We start from the raw sequence: 673 nt of genomic DNA, 5'->3' as shown, positions 1-673 counted from the left end.
CAGACTCCGGGTTCTACAGCCGGTACTTCATTGTTCCGGAGAAGGATGGTGGGGGGTTGCGTCCCATTTTAGATCTGCGCCTATTGAACCGCTCAGTCATGCGACTGAAGTTCAGAATGCTCACACTCAAACGAGTCGTGTCTCAGATCAGGTCCGAGGACTGGTTTGTCACGATCGATCTGAAGGACGCATATTTCCATATCTCCATCCTTCCTCATCACAGGAAGTTCCCGAGGTTCGTTTTTGGGGGCAAAAGTCTACCAATACTGGTTCTTCCTTAGGCCTTGCACTCTCACCCCACACTTTCACGACTCAACCACATCGACGATTGGTTGATATTAGCTCAGTCAGAGCGGATGGCGGTTCGACATCGATCTCGCTCACTCGCTCACACGAAAGAGCTGGGGTTAAGACTTAACGCCAAGAAAAGTGTGCTTTTTCCAGTACAGAGAACTGGGCGTGGTCGGTCACTCACTGTCAAGCAGTTTGAGACTGCTTGGGCTGATGACAGCTGCGTCCAACGTGATAACTCTTGGCCTGCTGTACATGAGACCCCTACAGTGGTGGCACAAGAACAAGGGGTTCTCCCCGAGGGGAAACCCGCTTCGCATGCTTAAGGTCACGCGGAGGTGCCTACGTGCCTTAGACATGTGGAGGAAACCTTGGTTCTTGT

This window comes from Sinocyclocheilus grahami, unplaced genomic scaffold (assembly GCF_001515645.1).
Source record: "Sinocyclocheilus grahami isolate Dianchi unplaced genomic scaffold, SAMN03320097.WGS_v1.1 scaffold591.1, whole genome shotgun sequence".
In the NCBI taxonomy this organism is placed as follows: domain Eukaryota; kingdom Metazoa; phylum Chordata; class Actinopteri; order Cypriniformes; family Cyprinidae; genus Sinocyclocheilus; species Sinocyclocheilus grahami.
Note: the sequence above shows the minus strand (reverse complement) of the source record.